We start from the raw sequence: 20,927 nt of genomic DNA, 5'->3' as shown, positions 1-20,927 counted from the left end.
CAGAAATGAACACAGTATTCTAAGTGTGGTCCAAGCTCAGCCATTCCTTGCGATCACCAGGAGTGGATAAGATTGGCTGACGGCTAAGCCTTGTGAAGAGGAAACTGAGGTGGATTATTAACATATGGTACATCCTGCTGAACAATGTGCTGCTGGCATCCCTGTGTCACTCACACCACAGGGCAGAGCAGTCTGTGATTGGTGCTTTGCCCACAGGTGATCACGCCCACAGGCTGCCTTGACGTCCCTGTGACAGCTGGCAATGCTAAAGACCTTCTCTCCCGTTTCTACAAGTCTCCGAAGATCAGGAGGCAACTCATATAAATAATTGAATAAATAATTAAATAAGCATGTACTTACATTTTTTATAAAAGCGAAACATTGCTTTCATTTATCAACGAAAAAGGTAAGGTTGGCTTCATTTGCCACGTACATCAAAACATCAAAACGTACAGTGAAATGTATCGTTTGCATCAAAGATTGTGCTGCAGACAGCCTTGTTAGTGTCACATCCTCCCGCACCAGCATAATGTGCCCACAATTTATTTAAACCTAACCCTAGCCCATACATCTTTGGAATGTGGGAGGAAACCTGAACACCCAGAGGAAACCCACACAGACACAGGGAAAAGGGACGAACTCCTTACAGATCCTGACGGTACAGGAACTGAACCGTGATTGCAGATCTCTGGTGCTCTCAGGCATTGCAAGAACCACCACACTACCGTGCCACCCCTATTGTCCTATTAACCACTGATCCACCTCGTGAACGTAACCGTAACAAATGAGCCAGCCATGGCTAGTATAAAGCTGAAGTGCCAGGTAGAAAGTACACCCGGCTCTCAGCTCCATAAATTATGGAACGTCCCTGGCTTCTGCTGAGACCACAAGAGAGATGAATCTCCAGTATGTTCCATTTTTCCACACTGCAGGAATCATTCCATCTGCCATCAGACCCTTGGACAACACTCCTGGGCCCCTCTATGGGATTTTTCAAGGTCTGACAGGGATGGAACATATACTTTAGAAAGACAACTCTTGATTTACTAATTACATCTGTCCACTCGCACTGGAAGCATGGCGACACTTATGGGAATCCCCAGTGCAGCCTTGGACTGTGTTGGTTGTTAATGCAAACAGCACATTTCACTGGATGTTTCGAGGTACATGTGACAATTAAAGTTAATCTTTAATAGTGTTAACTAATGACATTGCTGGTGAAATGACAAAATGAAGGAATTAGCAGATGCCAACCTGACAACAAGCAAGAATAATAACACCTTGCAGAGGTACTTGTAATGTGCAGAAGTTAGATAAAATAGTTGGCTTAAGTTTCCTATGTTTCTGCATGGGCTGCTTGACAGTCACTCACTTGGGATACATTCTCCTTCACCAAACTATTTTCAGTTTTTCCTTAATCTTTGCTCTCCATGCCAACTTTAAGTTGTCCAACATAAGGTGCAAGATTTTGTCGAAGACAAAACATGCCATCCATCAATTTGTGGCAGTAGTTATCAGAATAATTTGCACCACTTCTCTGCTATAGTATAAACAGCATCTTCTCTTCCACCTGCCCATGCTTTACATGAAGCTATTTTATTGACCCAGAAAATTCACAACAAAATACTGTTTGATAATTAATACCTTAAATATCCCTTTGAAATGTGCTAATTAACTGCCAGTAAATTTCTCTTCCACATTGAGCAATTAATACTAAATAAGGAGACTCATTCCTTTAGATTGTGTATTTTATTCGGTATTCTTTTCTCCTTTGTGAACACTAGAGATTCTGCAGTTACTTGAAATCCAGGGTAACGCACACAAAATTCTGGAGGAATTCAAAAAGTCAGACAGCATCTATAGAGGGGAATAAGCATCTGACGTTTTGGGCCAAGACCCTTCATCAGGACTTTCACCTTTCAAAGCTTCAAATCATCATTTATTATCGAAGTATACAACCCTGAAGCTCTTCTTCTCTAGATAACCACAAAACCGAGAGAGAAAAGAATGGCAGCACGATCATCAACCCCCAAATCTTTCCTCCACACACAAACCATAAACAAAAATGCAACAGGCACATTGACTCCCAAATCCTCCTCTTACACAAATAAACGAGAAGGATCGGGCAAAAAACATAGAAAACATACAACACAATACAGGCCTTTTGGCCCACAAAGCTGTGCCGAACACGTCATTACATTTACCTAGAGTTATCCATAGCCCTCTATTTTTCTATGTTCCATGTGCCTATTTGGGATTCTCTTTTGTTACGTACCCCGTAACTGGGTCACTCACCAGCAAAGATAGAGAGGTCCGTTGAAGTCTGATGGTACTATTTTTAACTTTATTTATTGATAAAAATACACAAAAATAACATCAATGCAAACATACAGATAATATACGTCGTCAATACTAAATCTAAAAGCGCGGGTATAATAATAATCAATAAGAAATAGCTCTATCGTTGTCTAGGGGATAATGTATTGTCTGATGGAAATATAAAAGTCACTCAAGTTCATTCAAGCTGCAGCTTTTGGTTGGAGAGAAAGACGGAGGTTTAACTTGCCCATCCCTTTTATGATGTCAATCCTTCGAGAATCGTTGGGGGCTGATTTCCCCTTTGTTGTTAGCTAAAGCCGTTCTCCTGTGGCAAGGCCCACCAATTCCGAGGCAAATGGAAAAGGACGCACGTGGCTTTCCACCGGCTTTTGCTATTACGCTGTTACAGGATTTCAAACGTTTCTTCTGGTGCGTCTGGGGGGCTGTTCCCCAGACCCTCTTTTATCCCCACTCACGGGGTCTCAGATGTCAATCAGGTTGGGGAGGATGCCATCCCCCAACCAGCCCACATTGCCTGATTCCTTGAGGGCATCGATGAATAGCACAGCGCTCAATACACAATTCCGTCTCCAAGAGACAATAGCTGTTATCAGTGGTTCCGCCTTTCGGAGGCCAGGACACATTCCAAACTCTTTGTGGATTCTGCATGTCTTTTTCTCATTTCCTGGGTCTCCTGACCTGACTTAATAGCAATCTTGTGATTCTCAAAAAGGAGCGGGGGGGAGCACAGGCGTAACACTTTAAAGACCCTATACCGTATCCACCTCCACCACCATCGCTGGCAGCCCATTCCACACACTCACCACTCTCCCATTGATAGAGAGAAAACTTAGCCCTGACAACTCCTCTGTACCTAGAACACAGAATATAAAAAACTATAAGACTGGAAAAAGAATTCAATAGTCCAACTTCATATCCAAATCGCAGAAAACCTGGGTAACATTCTCCAGGCCCAGTGGCAGGGCTTTCCCTCTCCATAGCAGAACAATCTCACCAGCGATCAAAAGGCAGTTTCCCCTCCTCATAGCAGAGCGTTCCCACCAGCAATCAACAGGCAGGCAGCCGACGCTCACCTTTCACATTCACCTCGATGTTTCACTCTCCCTCGTCGCTTTCATTGGTGAACAATAGAAGCTTTAATCAGCTAAATGGAGTCGAACTCATGTCCCATCCCGCAGTCTTCTTGCCACGAGGACATGGTAGAGCACTGAAACCCCAAGCAATCTCCAAACTTGCAAAATCACCGGCTCCAACAGTTCCAGAGTCACATTCAGGATGGAAAGCAAATGAAAAAGACATAAAAGAAGTAAAATATATGGTTTCATTTCTGTTTTTTTTTAAATAATCACTCTTCATCACCAATCTCTTTATGTCTATTCATTGCTCTGACATTCTCGCCTCAGACTTCCTTCTGATAATTTCACAGTCCATTAATCTTATTCATAGAAGTGGTGAAATTTTATGATGTGGGCACCATCAACAAGGACAACATTTATTGCCCGGCCCTAGCTGAAGGTAATTGGTGAAGCCAGGAAGAAGGATCACAAATGAGAGAAAAGCTGCAGATGCTGGAAATCCAAGAAATACAGAAAAAATATGCTGGAGGAACTCAGCAGGCCAGGCAGCATCTATGCAAAAAAGTACAGTCAACGTTTCGGGCCGAGACCCTTAAGCAGGGATCTGATAGGGATTTCTTCTTCTCCTGCCCTTTACCTTTCCCACCCACCTGGCTTCACCTACTACCTATTACTTTGTCATCCTTCTCTTACCTTTTTATCCTGGCATCTTTCCCCTTCCTCTTGATTCCTGACGAAGGGTTTTGGGCCAAAACATCGACTGTTCATTTCTATGGATGCTGCCTTACCTGCTGAGTTCCTCCGGCGTTTTGCGTGTTCTTTCTATCAATGGCTCTATCAATCATCTGATACACCTCTATCAAATTCTTCCTTCATTCCAAAAAGAAAAGCCCTAGCTTGTTCAACCAGTCCGCAGAAGGCATGCTATCTCACCCAGGCAGCATCCTGATAAGTCTCTTCTGCACTCACTGTAGAAGTTCCAAAGCCTTCCTCTAATCAATCAACTAGAACTGAACACAAGGCCTCAGGTATGGTAAGAGTTCTACCACTCATCCATACTAGGGACAATTTATCATGGCCAGTTTATCTACCAAGTCACACCTGCTTGTGACTTGGCAGGAGATGCGAATACTGACATCCATTGCAGTCACAGGGAGAACTGCGCACAGACAGTATCAAAGTCACGAATGAACGGCACCACTTCACCAGTTCGGATTGTGCTGTCAAAGATGTATTGACCAGTTCCTGCTGTGTGTGCAGAGACCGTTCAACAGGACTGGGGAGGAAGGGGGGAAGATGCCAGAGTAAAAAGGTGAGGTGAGGGGAGGGAGAACAAGCGAAAAGGCAACAGGTGAAGCCAGGAGGGGGAAGAAAGAATCTGATAGGGAATCCTCCTCCTGCCCATTGACTGTGCATACTGCAGCAATACTGTGTTGGTAGTGCTGTGTGGGGTGTTTGTCTAGCTTGTTGTGTGCTTTACTGTGTGCTCACCTAGATGACAGGAGAGGAGGCCATTCAACCACTCGTATGTACCGAAAAGGCCTTGTGGAGTCCAGAGCTGAGATGCTTTCCGCAGGATTCCTGCAAGGCTCGGTAGATATTGTCTTAAGTTAATGTGACACCAAACATGCTGATGGTCATGGTGAAACTCTGATGCACTGAGTCTGGCAAAATCACCTCACAATCCTCACAATGTTGCTGGCAAAAAAGTAAAGCCTTAATCATGAACCAAACAAGATTCCCCATTCCAGCTTCGGTGGTCTCACAAGAAGCATTTGATCAGCAAGATTCGGATCAAATCTTAGCACTTAGAATATTGAAGACTACCACATAAGAACAGGCCCTTCAGCCTACTATACTTGTGCTGAACAAAACTAAGTCTCTTCAGCCTGCACATGATCCCTATCCTGGTGTTCCCCGCATATTCTTGTGTCTGTCCAAAAGGGCCTTAAACACTATTGTCGTATCTGCTTCCATTTCTAACACATTCCACAATCTGTGAAAAAAACAAGGATAACCTGGGATTGCCTCAGAGAGAAGGTTGTGTGCAGGTTATAATAATACCTTGTGGGATCACTAACATTCTGTCATAAGAATTCAGAGGATCATTGATACTGATGTTGGAAATCTAGAGTAACACACGCAAAATGCTTGAGGAACTCATCTAGTCAGGTGGCATCTCGGGAGAGGAATAAAGTCGACATTTCAGCCTGAGGTCGTTCATCAGGGCTTAGAGACTCGGCTCAAAACTCGGCTTCAGAGGTGCTGCCTGACTTGCTGAGTTCCTCCAGTATCTCCGTGTATTACTGGAGAATCACTAATGTAGTGCAGTCACATCTCCAGAACATCCCCCTTTCCGCTCACATGCTTGCCCTCTAGTTCTTGACATTTCCAAAGTGAGAAAACAAGTTTGTTGATCTACCTAATCTGTGCTTCTCATAATCTTATAAAGTTCTGCCGGGCCTCTGCCGCTCCAGAGAAAACAACCCAAGTTTGTTGAACCTCTTGATATGGTTCACGCTCTCTAATCCAGTCAGCATCCTGGTAAGCCTCTTCTGCAAAGCTGCAATGACCTATCTCCACTGGGGTGACCAGAACTGCAACAGAAGTTTCTTGTCTGTTTACCCCTTCTACATATAAAGGGGATTCGTATAGAAGGTGCATATTAGGAAAGAGCAAATGTGGGACAGGTCAAAGGGCCAATTTTGTGGTGTGTGACCCCCATGATGTGTGACCAGATATATTTGGAATTGAGTAAACCATAATGTGTTGTGTGCATGGAGTGTTGCAGTTGCTTCCATTTCAAGCACTGAAAATCTCTTTAATCTAGATTGATAATTGTCTTATCAGGCTGAGGCTTTATAAGACTGCATTTGGAGTATTGTGAGCAGCTTTGGGCCCCATATCTAAGAAATGGGTGGCAGGGTGCAGATTTGTCTCTACCAAAGGAGACGTAGGGCGCTCCTTACCCCCGCTAGCCTGCCGGTCACCCTTGGGCAAGGGGTAGCATCTGTTTAGCTCCCCCATCAGAGTCACGTGAAGCCATGACAGCAAGTTGTGGATGGTTGTATGAGCAGCCGGTGCACATCACAAGCCCTGGTTATGTGACCACTGACGCCAGGCAGACAATCTCTGAAGAGTGTTGGTAGTAGCTGGGGGTTACATGTCTTGTAAAGTCACTGTCCAGAAGGCAGCAATGACAAACCACCTCTGTAGAAGAATTTGCCAAGAACAATCATGGCCATGGAGAAGTCCATGATCACCCACATCAGTCCTACACAGCACATAATGATGATGATGATCTAAGAGAGGATGTGATTAGGGAGGGTCCAGAGGTGGTTTATGTGAATGATCTAGGAAAGAAAGGGTTAACATACTGAATAAGGAGCACTTGATGGCTTTGGGCCTGTACTCACTGGAGTTTAGAAGAATGAGGAAGGATATCATTGAAACCTACCAAATATTGAAAGGTGTAAATGGAGTGGATGTGCAGAGGATGGTTCCAATATTGAAAGAGTCTAGGACCAATTGACATGGCCTCAGAATAGAAAGATGTCCTTCTAGAACAAAGATGAGAAATTTGTTTAGCCAGACAGTAGTGAATATGTGGAATTCATTGTTGCGGATGGCTGGGGAAGCCACGTCATTGGTGGGGGGGGGGGGGGGGTACATTTAAAGCAGAGGTTGATAGATTCTTGGTTAGTGAGGGCATCAAAATGTTATGGGGACATTGTTATGAGAATCAAAATGTTATGAGAAGACAAGAGAATAAGGTTGAAAGGGAAAATAAATCAGCTATGATCAAATGCAGAGCAGATTTGTGGACCAAATGACCCAATTCTGTTCTTATATCTTGTAAGTCCTATAATTGGATGACTTTGTAAAGCGGTTGACCTGCAAAGCCAGAACGAAAGAGGTTCAGAGCTATGGCTGAAGGTTTCAGGTTCATGTAGCAGTGGCCCTATCAAATGCTTCTTTGTTCCAAGGCAACACTGGTAGCTAAAGATAGAAAGAGCTCATTTGTATCACAGCTCATGGGACGATAGTTAGGCTTACAGAGAACACATTTTCATCTCTGATTCAGAGCAAACTTGCCCGCTTTGCATTGCAAGAACATCCCCCTGTCTTGCTGTGAGTAATGATCTCTCCTGGGCATTGAGCACGGTATGATGTGTTCAGCTTTGCAGACAGATGGTCGTGCTCCAGGCCAAACCCTTGAATCCGAGACATCATCAGAAATAAGTGCTTCATTATATGTCCCTGGAGAATTTAATCAATGCATTCTTGAAAGTTCAAAATAACTAGTGATAATCCTTCAATGTGTGGCACAGACAAACCAACACAGCTCAATTGGAAGAAAATGTGCGAGCGCAGGATAATTTCTGATGCTAATTTTTGTTAATTTTTCATCAGTGCAATTGAGTCTTATGTTGTTTAGTCATTATGAATAGAAATTGAAATAGCCTTTTTAGATGATGGTTCACCACAACCCAGCGGACGTCTTGCACAATTAAAATTGTTAGGGGGAGCGCAAGGGAAATCACGTGAGCATTGGGAGGAAAGAGGTCATAGTTTGAGGCAAAGGAACTTCAGCACTGGAAGGGTACCTGGGCACAATTGATAGGTAGAGCAATCAGGGCCAGAGTTGTGAAAGGGATTGGGGTGAGGAGCAGAGCAGAGGCAGGATTTCAGGTATAACAAGGCAACTCAGTGGCTCAAAGTAGAGCCACTGCCTCACAGCCTCAGAGAGACATGTTCAATCCTGACCTCTGGAGATGCCATCTTCTCTCTGTGACCATATAGATTTCCTCTGAATGCTGGTGCTTACTCCCACATCCCAAAGACATGTAGGATAATGGAAATGTAGAAAGACAAACATGGGAATAGTGTGGGATTGCTGCAAGTGAATATTCGATGGTCCACAAGGAAACAATGGGTCAGTGGACCTGGTTCCATGGTGAATGACTCCACCGAGTTGCGGGAGATGGATTCACAGCTCATGAGTGGAGGCTTAAAGAGTGGGCAAATACTGCCAAACATCAGTGGCTCAACAGTTAAAGTTCTCCATGAACCAATGTGAGAAATGAACCATGTTGAGGGATACCATTTGGATTGACCTTAAAAAAATTCACATTCCTACAAGAGCTTTTGTACCCAATAGTTGTTCAGTTCATTATTCACAGCATGGGGCTTTGTTACCAAAGGCAACAATATTGGAATCAGAATCAGGTTTAATATCACCGGTGTGTGTTGTGAATTTGTTAACTTCCATTGTGAATTCGGTGTGTATTGTGAATTTCCAATACATGACCACGTAGAAAAAAAAACTTTATTACAATAAATATGTATGTATATATACATGCACATACACTTACTGTATTTGTTAAATGTAGTTATATTAAAACAGTAGTACAAAAACAGAAATAAAAATATAATGAGGTAACGTTCATGGGTTCAGTGCCCATTCAGAGATCGGATGTCAGAGGGGAAAAGGTTGTTCCTGAATCATTGAGCGGGTACCTTTCGGCTTCTGTACCTCCTTCCCAATGGGAACAATGAGAAGAGGGCATGCCCTGGGTGGTGGAGGTCCTTAATGTTCGTCACCACCTTTGTGAGACACTGCTCCTTGAAGATGTCTTGGATACAATCCAGGCGAGTGATGGAGCTGAAATTTTTACAGCGTTTGTTGCTGTTTCTTAATTATCATTTAGGACATACTTCATTATTTACAAATTATAGGCATCCTTACCAAAACCAACATTTGTCCTGCTTTCTTAATTGTCCTTTAGAACATAGTGACCATCAGGTTTCTTGGTTGGTTAATTGACCACTTTACATTACCAGCAGTACTCAGGCGTGTTGGCCGGAAGGGCTGTAACCGTGCGGTATCTCTAAATAAAATAGAATATGCGACTATCATGAGGAAAACTTCCTCAAGATAGGCATTCCTCAAAGAGACTTTACAGTGGAACAGCCAAATGGAGACACAAGAGTGACTTGAAATGCTGGAAATCTGCATCAACACATACAAAATGCTGAGATGAAGAGTCTAAACCCAAAGGCTTGCTGCTCAGTTCTACTAGGGTGTGTGTCTGCTGAGGTGGGATATTTTTCACCCGAAAAAAGAGAGGCTTGAATCTGGAAATCACTGCCTGAGGCTTGTATTCTCACAACATTTGAGAAGAATTTGAGTCACCAAAGCGCAGAAGGCGACAGACCAGTTAAGAGTAGTATAGATAAATACAATGATCAGGATAGACATGAGGTGGCAAACGGCCTGTTTCTGTGCTGAACAACGCAGCTGACGTCCTCAGTGAGAACGTCACAATTTCAAGTTTAACTGTAATTATCATTCAACCATCCATGAAAAAAGCCAAATGGAACAGTGTTTCACACAGGTGCCTTCACACACTGACTCCGATGTCTTCCAAAGGCAGACAGTAACGTGGTCCAGCTCCTCCACCAACAAGCAGCTCACCGAAGGGGTAGACCTATAGTACTTGTAGTTCTTAATGTCCACCATTATCCAGTGATTATAAAAAAACATTTAAAGAAGACAAATAAAAACACCTTTGGTTGGCCCCCGAGAGGCTGCTGCATCTAAATTCAATGCCATCTTACTGAAGGTAACTGACTACCCCCCACATCCCTTGATTCTATTTCATTGGAACTATAATTGGTTTATTATTGTAACGTGTACCGAGATAGTGAAAAACTATAATTGTTCATTGAAATTTTATTATTTGGCAAACTTCATGTGATGCAATGCAATCCATCTTAAAAGCACATGCACAGAGCTTAATTGAGTAGTCCACAGAGATACCAATCGTCTTCACATCTGTCAGTAAGAACACAGTAACAGCCACGTACATCTCATTGTAAACCCGCGAGGTAACATAGCAGTTAGTGCGACGCTATTACCCTTCCGGGCGTCGGAGTTCATAGATCAGTCTTGGTGTCTCTGTAAGGAGTTTGTACATCCTCCCTGTGGAATAATGGGTTTTCTCCGGGTGCTCTGGTTTCCGCCCACAGTCCAAAGGCATGCGGGTTAGCAGGTGAATTGTTTATTGTAAGTTCCCCTGTGATTAAGCTAGGGTTAAATCAGGGATGGCTGAGCAGAGCGACTCAAAGGCCGGAAGGGCCTGTTCTGAGCTTTATCTCAAATAAATAAAACTACTGAACAGAACAAAATCCCACGAACTGATGTGTAAAACTCCAGGAGACTGACATTCTTAGGCTAATGATGTTACTGGACTGTCAGCTAGATGTTACTCCATTTACTACCCCAACGTACCTCTAGTTCAATATTATGGCATTACCTATTATGGCACACTATATTATCCAGTGACTCCATTCAGGTTTAAAGAGGGAAGGAAATATGTAAGTGTTCTGGGCTCTGGTACTGCTTGTATATCTACCCATCTTCCTGGGCCCTGCTGATGCAAATGCCAAACCCATTTTCAATGTTCCCTCGAAATTTTTTTTACAGCTGCATGGACCAACCATCGCTCTCAACAGGAAATTCTTACGTGGCCTGAAAACTGCGTGGCACTTTATAATAATAGTGTTGTATAAAAGAAAGTTCCATTTGTGCAGCAACGATGAAACAGTGCGATGGAACATTTCAGTTACTGCTCACCCACGCAGCTTAAGAGGGAACAGTGCCCTGATCTGGCCACATATCTGGGGCTACATCCTGAACCCTAGCCTTGGCAACATGTACCCATTTAAACACTGAGCCCCTGGCTAATGCTCCAGACTAATGAGTGAGCTGGATGGCGAATCAACAGGACATCTAAACAACCAGTTGCTGGATTATTAGAGTTTTACTGCAGTTAGATTTTAATGAGGAAGACCGCTAAATCATGAGAAGAAGCCATTATCCTTCAGGCATTGATAATTCTGCATTTACCTAGACTAGGATTCTGTTTATGTCAGAAATGGTTCAAAGTTCAAAATTCAAGTCAATTTATTATCAAAGTACATAAATTTCACCATATCAGCCCTAAAATTCATTTCCTTGCAGAAATACTCAATAAATCTGACTTAACCCTAGCCTAATCACGGGACAGTGCGCAATGCACTGTTGGAGGAAATCGGAGCACCCACGTGATCATAAGGAGAACGTACAAACTTCTTATAGAGAGCAGTGAGAATTGAACCAGGGTCGCTGGTACTGCAAAGTGTTTTGCTAACCACTACGCTACCGTGCTGTCCCACAGCCCACAAAGTAAATCTGATGAACAAGCATGATTGTTTATTAACTCTGTATCTAGAAAACTTGCCAAACTATCATGAGCAGACTGTTGGCTCTTTGAAAACATTTAACTCTGAGATTTATTTAAGGAATTGAGTAGGAAGGATAATGGGTGGCAGGATGGAGATACGTCTCTACCAAAGGAGGTGTAGGGGTGCTTCTCCCCTCCGCTAGCCTGCAGGTCACCCTTGGGTAAGGTGTAACAGCTGATTAGCCCCCAATCAGGGTCATGTGAAGCCATGAGAGCAGGTGGTGAATGGCCATATGAGCAGCTGGTGCGTATCACAAGTCCTGGTTAGGTGCACTCGGACACCAAGCGGACCATCTCTGAAGAGTAGTAATAATAGCTGGGGGTCACACATCTTGTAAAGACACTGCCCAGAAGAAGGCAATGGCAAATCATTGCTGTGGAAAGACTTGCCAAGGGTAATTGTGGTCATATACCATGATCACCAACATCATTCGCCACAGCACATAATTAAGATAATAGGTCCTTCTTCAGTGCTACAAAGCAACAGTGATTCCATGATCTCCCACGTCATGTGACGTGATACATGATGATGATAAGCAAGTGGCACAACATTCTTTAAACTATTTTCAAGCACAATACATCCATTCTTGCTCCTAGAACATAGAAATCTACAGCCCTTCGGCCCACAATGTTGTGCCGACCATGTCACCTACTCTAGAAACTACCTAGAATTTCCCGACCACTTAGTCCTCTATTTCTCTAAGCTCCGTGTACCTGTCTAAGAGTCTCTTAAAAGACCCTATTGTATCTGCCTCTATCACCATCACTGGCAGTGCATTCCATGCACTCACCACTCTCTGTGTGAAAAACTTGCTTCTGACCTACTTCCAAGTACCTTAAAATTATGCCGCCTCTTATTATCCATTTCAGCTCTGGGAAAGAAACCTCTGACTATCCACACGATCAATGCCCCTTATCACCTTATACACTTCTATCAGGTCACCTCTCATCGTCCATCAATCCAAGGAGAAAAGGTCAAGTACACTCAATCTAAGGCACGCTCTCCAATCCAGGCAACCTCCTTGTAAATCTCCTCTGCACTCTCTCTATAGTACCCACATCTTTCCTGTAATGAGGTGACCAGAACTGAACACAGTACTCTAAGTGGGGTCTTATATAGTTGTATTATTACATCACAGATGTATGCCAACCCACCATATGCCTTCTTAACAACACTATCAACCTGCACAGCAACTTTAAGTGCCCTTTGGACACAGACTCTGAGATCTCACTGATCCTCCACACTGCCAGGAGTCTTACCATTAATATTAAGGTCTGTCTTCAAATTTGACCTACTGAAATGAACCACCTCACACTTACCTGGGTTGTACTCTATCTGCCTTTTCTCAGCACAGTTCGGCATCCTATCAGTGTCCCGCTGTAACCTCTGACAGCCCTCCACACTATCCACAACACCTCCAACCTTTGTGTCATCAGCAAACTTACTAACCCATCCCTCCACTTCCTCATCCAGGTCATTTATAAAAATCAGGAAGAGTAAGGGTCTCAGAACAGATCTTTGAGGCTGGTGACCGACCTCCATGCAAAATATGACCCGTCTACTACCACCCTTTGCCTTCTGTGGGCAAGCCAGTTCTCGATCCACAAAACAATGTCCCCGGGGTCCCATGCCTCCTTACTTTCTCAATAAGTCTTGCATGGGGTACCTTATCAAATGCCTTGCTGAAATCCATATACACCATATCTACTGCTCTTCCTTCATCAATGTGTTTAGTCACATCCCCAAAAAATTCAATTTGGCTCGTAAGGCATGACCTGCCCTTGACGAAGCCATGCTGACTATTCCTAATCATATAGTACCTCTCCAAATGTTCATAAATCCTGCTTCTCAGGACCTCCTCCATCAACTTACCAACCACTGAGGTAAGACTCACTGGTCTATAATTTCCTGGGCTATCTCTACTCCCTTTCTTGAATAAAGGAACAACATCCGCAACACTTCAATCCTCCGGAACCTCTCCCATCCCCATTGATGATGCAAAGATCATAGCCAGAGGCTCAGCAATCTCCTCCCTCACCTCCTACAGTAGCCTGGGGTACATCTCATCAATGTAAGCTACCTTTACATTGATGAAGGTAGAACAGTGGGTGCAGTGTATATGGATTTCAATATGGCATTTGGTAAGGTTCATGCAAGGCTCATTCAGAAAGTAAGAATGCATGGGATCGAAGGAGAGCTTGCTTTGTGGATCCAGAAATGGCTTGCTCACTGAAGGCAAAGGTTTTTTGTAGATCGTTCATATTGTACATGGAGGTCAGTGACCAGTGGTGTTCCACAGGGATCTGATCTAGGACCCCTCCTCTTTGTGATTTTTATAAATGACCTGGATGAGGAAGTAGAAGGTTATTGATGTTGTTGGGATATGGAGACATGGCTGCAGGGAGATCAGATCTCGGAAATGAATGTGCAAGGGTTTACGTGCTATTGTAGAGACAGAAATGTGGGCAGAGGGGGTGAGTTGGTGAGGAATGGAGTTGGCCCTGTTGGTGAGGAATGAGATTCAGTCCTTTGCAAGGGGGGACATAGGGTCATTAGAAGTAGAGTCTGTGTGGATAGAACTGAGGAACAGTAAGGGCAAGAAGACCCTAATGGGTGTTGTCTAAGGCCCCCAAACAGTAGCATGGATATTGGGTGCAAGTTGAATAGGGAGTTAACATTGGCATGTGGCAAAGGTAATGTCGCAGTAGTTATGGAGGATTTCAACATGCAGGTGAACTGGGAGAATCAGGTTGGTGCTGGACCCCAGGATAGGGAGTTTGTAGAGTGCCTACGGGATGCATTCTTGGAACAGCTTGTACGAGAGCCGACCAGGGTCAAGGCTATTCTGGATTTAGTGTTGTGTAATGAACAGGATTTGATAAGCAATCTTGAAGTAAAAGAGCCATTAGGAGGTAGTGACCATAATATGATAAGTTTTTATCTGCAATTTGAGAAGGATAAGGGCAGATCAGAGGTGTCAGTGTTGCAGTTGAACAAAGGAGACTATGGAGCCATGACGGAGGAGCAGGCCAAAGTTAAATGAACGGATATCCTAGCAGAAAAGACAGTGGAACAGCAATGGCAGGTATTCTTGGGAATAATGCACAAGGTGCAAAATCAGTTCATCCCCCGGAGAAGGAAGTATTCAAAGGGGGGAAAGGGGCCACAGTGGTTGACAAAGGAAGTCAGAGATTGCATAGCATTAAAAAAAAAGAAGTATAACAGAGCTAAGGTGAGTGGGAAGACAGATGATTGGGAAATTTTTAAGGAACAACAGAACTTAACTGAAAAGGCAATACGGGGAGAAAAAAATGAGGTAGGAATGTAAGCTAGCGAGGAATATAAAGGAGGATAGCAAAAGCTTTTTTAGGTATGTGAAGAGAAAAAAGATAGTTAAGAACAATGTTGGGCCCTTGAAGAATGAATTGGGTGAAATTGTTATGGGAAACAGAGAAATGGCAGAAGAATTTAATAAGTACTTTAGATCTGTCTTCACTAGGGAAGACACAAGCAATCTCCCAGATGTATGGATGGGCCAGGGACATAGGGTAACAGAGGAAATGAAACAGATTGACATTAGGAAGGAAACAGTGATGAGTAGACTGATGGGACTGAAGGCTAACAAATCCCGAGGTCCAGATGGTCTGCATCCTAGGGTACTAAAGGAGGTGGCCCTGGAAATTGTGGATGCATTGGTAATTATTTTCCAATGTTCCTTAGATTCAGGATCAGTTCCTGAGGATTGGAGAATGGCTAATGTTATCCCACTTTTTAAGAAAGGAGGGAGGGAGAAAACAGAGAACTATCATCCTGTCAGCCTAACATCAGTAGTGGGGAAGATGCTAGAGTCCATTATTAAAGATGAAATAGTGGCATATCTAGATAGCAGTGATAGGATTGGGCCAAGCCAGCATGGATTTACCAAGGGCAAATCATGCTTGTCTAATCTATTGGAGTTTTTCGAGGATGTAACCAGGAAGTTAGACAAAGGAGGTCCAGTGGATGTTGATTTGCAGAAGGCAAATGATAAGGTCCCACAAAGGAGATTGGTGGGTAAAATCAGAGCTCATGGCATTGGGGGGAAGATATTGACATGGATAGAAAACTGGTTGGCAGATAGAAAGCAAAGGGTAGCGGTGAATGGGTGTTTCTCGGAATGGCAGGTGGTGACTAGTGGGGTGCCACAAGGCTCGGTATTGGGACCACAGCTGTTTACGATTTACATCAACGATTTAGATGAAGGCATTGAGAATAACATCAGCAAGTTTACTGATGAAACTAAGCTGGGTGGCAGTGTGACATGTGATGAGGATGTTAGGAGAATTCAGGGTGACTTGGATAGGCTGGGTGAGTGGGTAGATACTTGGCAGATGACGTTTAATGTGAATAAGTGTGAGGTTATCCACTTTGGGAGTAAGAATAGGAAGGCAGATTATTATCTGAACGGTGTAGAGTTAGGTAAGGGAGAAATACAAAGAGATCTAGGAGTCCTTGTTCATCAGTCACTGAAGGTGAATGAACAAGTGCAGCAGGCAGTGAAGAAGGCTAATGGAATGTTGGCCTTTATTACAAAGGGAATTGAGTACAAGAGCAAGGAAATCCTTTTGCATTTGCACAGGGCCCTGGTGAGACCACACCTGGAGTATTGTGTACAGTTTTGGTCTCCAGGGTTAAGGAAGGACATCCTGGCTGTAGAGGAAGTGCAGCGTAGATGCACAAGGTTAATTCCTGGGATGTCCGGACTGTCTTACGTAGAGAGGTTAGAGAGACTGGGCTTGTACGTACTGGAATTAAGGAGATTGAGAGGGTGTCTGATTGCAACATATAAGATATTTAAGGGATTGAACAAGATAGAGGCAGGAAATATGTTCCAGATGCTGGGAGAGGGCATGGTTTCAGAATAAGGGGTAGGTCATTTAGGACAGAGTTGAGAAAAAACTTCTTCTCCCAGAGAGTTGTGTGGGTCTGGAATGCACTGCCTCAGAAGGCAGTGGAGGCCAATTCTCTGGATGCTTTCAAGAAGGAGCTATATAGTTATCTTATGGATAGGGGAATCAAGGGATATGGGGACAAATCAGGAACCGGGTATTGATGGTAGATGATCAGCCATGATCTCAGAATGACGGTGCAGGCTCAAAGGGCCGAATGGTCTACTTCTGCACCTATTGTCTATTGTTAGAAGGGTGGGTTAATGAGTTTGCTGACGACACAAAGGTTGGGGATATTGTGGATAGTCTGGAGGGTGTTAGAGGTTACTGCGGGACATCAATAGGATGCAGAATTGTGCTGTGAAGTGACAGATAGAGTACAACCCAGGGAAGTGTGAAGTGGTTCTTTTCAGTAGGTCAAATTTGAAGACAGAATATAATATTAATGGTAAGACTCTTGGCAGTGTGGAGGATCAGAGGGATCTTGGGGTCCAAGTCCATAGGGCACTCAAAGCAGCTGCGTAGTTTGACTCTTTGGTTAAGAAGGCATACGGTGCATTGGCCTTCATCAATTGTGGGATTGAGTTTAGGAGCTGAGAAATAATGTTACAGCTATATAGAACCCTGGTCAGACCCCACTTGGAATACTTTGCTCAGTTCTGGTCGCCTCACTACAGGAAGTATGTGCAAGCTATAGAAATGGTGCAGAGGAGATTTACAAGCACATTGCCTGGATTTGGGAGCATGCCTTATGAGAATAGGTTGAGTGAACTCGGCCTTTTCTCCTTGGAGCGACAGAGGATGAGAGGTGACCTGATAGAGGTGTATAAGATGATGAGAGGCATTGATTGTGAGGATAGTCAGAGGCTTTTTCCCCAGGGCTGAAATGGCTGCCACAAGAGGGCACAGGTTTAAGGTGCTGGGGAGTAGGTACAGAGGAGGTGTCAGGGGTAAGTATTTTACTCAGAGAGTGGTGAGTGCGTGGAATGGGCTGCTGGCGGCGGTGACGGATACGATAGGGTGATTTAAGAGACTTTTGGATAGGTACATGGAGCTTAGAAAAACAGAGCTATAGGTAAGCCTAGTAATTTCTAAGGTAGGGACATGTTCGGTACAACTTTATGGGCTGAAGGGCCTGTATTGTGCAGTAAGTTTTCTGTGTTTCTATGTAAGTTCCTGTACACTTTCTGTATGAATATTTTCATAATTCTAACTTGTCAACTGCGAGAAAGCAAGGAAGAAAAATTTAGAAGTCTATCACATCTTTGAAACATCTCAGCATCTTTAGTGCAAAGAATTACTATTTGACTGTGCATCACAGAGACAATTGGCTTTCAGTTGATGTACTGGTTTATTGAAAATCAAGAGACAAAGTCAATGCTTATTACAGTCTGTGTCTTTTCAGATCATTCAGCAGTGATTCAGTTGTCTCTGTTGGGAAGTTAAAGGGAAAAATAATGTTCCAGAGTCGTTAGAAGATGATATTTCAGTGAAGAGCAGGGAAATAAAGAGTTAAAAGGAAATCGCAGGGACATGAGAAAATCTGCAGATGCTGAAAATCCAGAATAAACAGTTGACGTTTCGAGCCGAGACCTTTCTTCAGGACTGAGGAGAGGAAGATGCCAGAATACAAAGGTGTGGGAGAGGCGAAAGAGGCTATCTGGAAGGTGATTGGTGAAGCCAGGTGGGTGGGAAAGGTCAAGGGCTGAAGAAGAAGGAATCTGATAGGAGAGGAGAGTGGACCATAGGAGAAAGGGAAGGAGGAGGAGACCCAGGGGAAGTAGGAGGCAGGTGAGAAGAAGTAAAATGTCAGAGTGGAGAACAGAATTGAACGATGGAAGAGGGAGGTGAAATTTTGTTCACTGAAAGGAGAAATTGATATTCATACCATCAGGTTGGAGGGTACCCAGACAGAATATAAGGTGTTGCTCCTCCATCCTGAGGGTGGCCTCATCGTGGCACACCTAGGAAACTACTTCAGAGAAGAATAGAAATCTTTATCCTTAGAGTGACATTAAAGATCATTCAGCCATCAAGGTCCAAGCTCCCTGAAGAACCTATTCCCCTTCCTTATACTCTCGCAAGTATCCCATCACCCCCCTATTTTGATTTGTTTTGCCGTTGATCTTCACTGATAGGTATCTCAATGTAGACATTTACCCTCCCAGCCCATGTTGAGCTTTGGAAGCAAATCAGAGCAGTGGGTCTAGTTAAGGCAGAGATAGATATGTTCTTGATTAGCCAGGGCATCAAAGGGTATCAGGAGAAGGCAGCAGAGAGGGGATGACTGGAAGAATTGGATCATCCCATGTTTGAATGGCGGAGCAGACTCAATGGGCCAAATGGCCTACTTTTGCTCCTGTTTCTTATGGTCAGATAAAGGAAGGACATAAAGTCATAAGAAGAATAGGCAAGCACCATGGAACACAAGCAAATGGGAGCAGAGGTAGGCCACTTGACCTCTCCAATCTGCCCCACCATGGCTGATCTGTGCTGGCCAAAACTCTTCTGCCAGTTCCCCCACTGCCCTCAGGCCCCCAAAATTTCAAAAACTTGTCTACTTCCACCTTAAATGACTCAAGGGTGGATCATTCCAGAGGTTCACCCTCTGCCAAAGGGAATTCCTCTGCACCTCAGTTTTAAAGGAACACCTGCTTATCTTGTATTCATGTTCCCTCATTCAGGACACTCCTACGAGTGAAAGCAGCTCAATATCTATCCTAGGTGGGAAATAAGCAGTCAACATTTGAGACTGACGCTTTCCATCTTGACTGAAACATCAACTGTCTATTTACTTCCATAGATGCAGCCTGACCTTCAAAATTCAATGTAAATTTATAATCAAAGCATTTATGTGCCACCATATACAAACTTGAGATTTATTTTCTCATGGACATACCCAATAAACCCAAAATAGAATAATAACCATAATAGAATCAATGAAAGACAGCACCAATTTGGGCATTCAACCAGTGTGTGAAAGAAAACAAACTGTGCAAATACAAAAGGAAAGCAACTATAAATAATAACTAAATAAGCTATAAATATCAAGAACTTAAGATGAAGAGACTTTAAAAGTGAGTCCATAGGTTGTGGGAACATTTCAATGATGAAGTTGAGTGAGATTATCCCCTTTGGTTCAAGAGCCTGATGGCTGAGGGATAATAACTGTTCCTGCGGTAGTGAGAGTCCTGAGGCTCTTGTACCTTCTTCCTGAAGGCAGCATCGAGAAAAGACAGCATGCCCTGCGTGGTGGGTGCTCTTTTCCTGTGACAGTATTTCATTTAAATGCGCTGAGTAGTTGGGAGGGTTTTCCCTGTGATGAACTGGGTCTTTTCCGCTACATTTTGTAGGATTTTCCATTCAAAGGCATCGGTGTTTCCATTCCAGGCCGTGATGCAGCCTGTTGATATACTCTCCACCACACTGTTGCAGGGACGAGGTGGTGGAACGAACCCAAGTGCTGAACACGGGCACGAAGACCGAGTCGGGAGGCGTTATGGTCATAGCGAGCGTGGAATGGGTGCCAAGTTACCCAGAGTCTTGGTTTTAATAGAGAACTCAGGAACAATGCTAGACTAAGAACCATGGAACGAGGTTACTCATACACAAGTCAACCAACAAACTGGCACCTCCTTGTTGTGATCACAGGTTTTTTTTTAACTGCATTTGCTGATGGAAAGCAGGTGTTTGTAGTTAGTGGAACCTGGGAATGATTGGAACTAAATGAGGTGATTGAGGCCCAATTCCTGAGGTAAGTAGCCAGGTGCCAGAAGGGACCATGACACACACATCTGTAGAGGTTTGTCAAAGTTTTCTACGTCATGCCAAATCTCTGCAAATTCCTTTGGAAGTCGAGTTGCTACCGTGCTGACTTTGTAATTGCACTTCTGAGGTCCCCCAGCATTTTGCGTCTGTTGCTCACGATGTCCGGCATCTGCTGAATCATCTGCCTCCATCCTGTTAAGCTGTTCAGGATCTTATATGTCTCAATAAAGTTACCCCTCAGTTTTCTGACCGCCAAACAATACAACTCCAGAGAGATAACATCCAAGATCCGGATCAAAACTGATTCTCTGGAGCAATGAGGCTATAATGCTAACCTGCTGCACAACCATGCTCTGACCAATGTTTATGCTTCAGACAACTATGCTAAAACATATAATATGATTGCTACCACACCGTTGTTTCTGGGAGCTTGCTGTGTACAAATTGGTCGCCTAATTCACTCCAGTACAGCAACGATGTGCTTTAGGAATTTTGCATTGATTTTTGGAACATTCTGATCCTGAAA

The 20,927-nt window shown here is 43.7% G+C and overlaps 1 protein-coding gene and 1 long non-coding RNA gene across 6 annotated transcripts in view; one reads left to right on the top strand and one right to left on the bottom strand.

The window, feature by feature from the left end:
- Positions 1-20,927, top strand: part of LOC132391741 (netrin receptor UNC5D-like) — a 775,452-nt gene that overhangs the window by 680,992 nt on the left and 73,533 nt on the right. The gene's annotated exons all lie outside the window — the stretch shown is intronic.
- The window catches only part of LOC132391759 (uncharacterized), a 114,127-nt gene that overhangs the window by 29,400 nt on the left and 63,800 nt on the right, over positions 1-20,927 (bottom strand). The window lies entirely within an intron of this gene.

The sequence above is a fragment of the Hypanus sabinus genome, chromosome 1 (assembly GCF_030144855.1).
Source record: "Hypanus sabinus isolate sHypSab1 chromosome 1, sHypSab1.hap1, whole genome shotgun sequence".
NCBI lineage: Eukaryota > Metazoa > Chordata > Chondrichthyes > Myliobatiformes > Dasyatidae > Hypanus > Hypanus sabinus.
This window is presented reverse-complemented; position numbering and strand designations above follow the sequence as displayed.